The sequence below is a fragment of the Penaeus monodon genome, chromosome 34, assembly GCF_015228065.2.
Source record: "Penaeus monodon isolate SGIC_2016 chromosome 34, NSTDA_Pmon_1, whole genome shotgun sequence".
In the NCBI taxonomy this organism is placed as follows: Eukaryota; Metazoa; Arthropoda; class Malacostraca; order Decapoda; family Penaeidae; genus Penaeus; species Penaeus monodon.
The window spans coordinates 6,141,495-6,141,845 of record NC_051419.1 but is presented as its reverse complement, the minus strand read 5'-3'; positions in this window follow the sequence as shown (position 1 = coordinate 6,141,845).

Sequence of the window (351 nt, the reverse complement as noted above, 5' to 3'; positions counted from 1 at the left end):
GCCACATGGCTCCTATTGATCATACAGACGGTAATTGTAGTCAGGATGCAAGGCATGAATTTTGTGTAGCTTCAAGATTTGTAAATATCCTGGTCGACTGACGCTGTACGTATATACGGCATTCCAGTGGGCTGCCTGATCGCTATTGTAGTAAATTTTGACAATAGCGCCCGTGCTGCGCCATTTTTTTACTCCAAGCGGTCGTTCCAGATATACCGTGCTAATTAAAGTCGTCCTTTTCAGCTTTGGTTTTATTTAATGATCTATTTAAAACAAAAGACAACCCAGAGGAACATTCCATATCACGCGAAAACTCGTATAAGAGCCGATTCCACGATCCAAAACGAGACA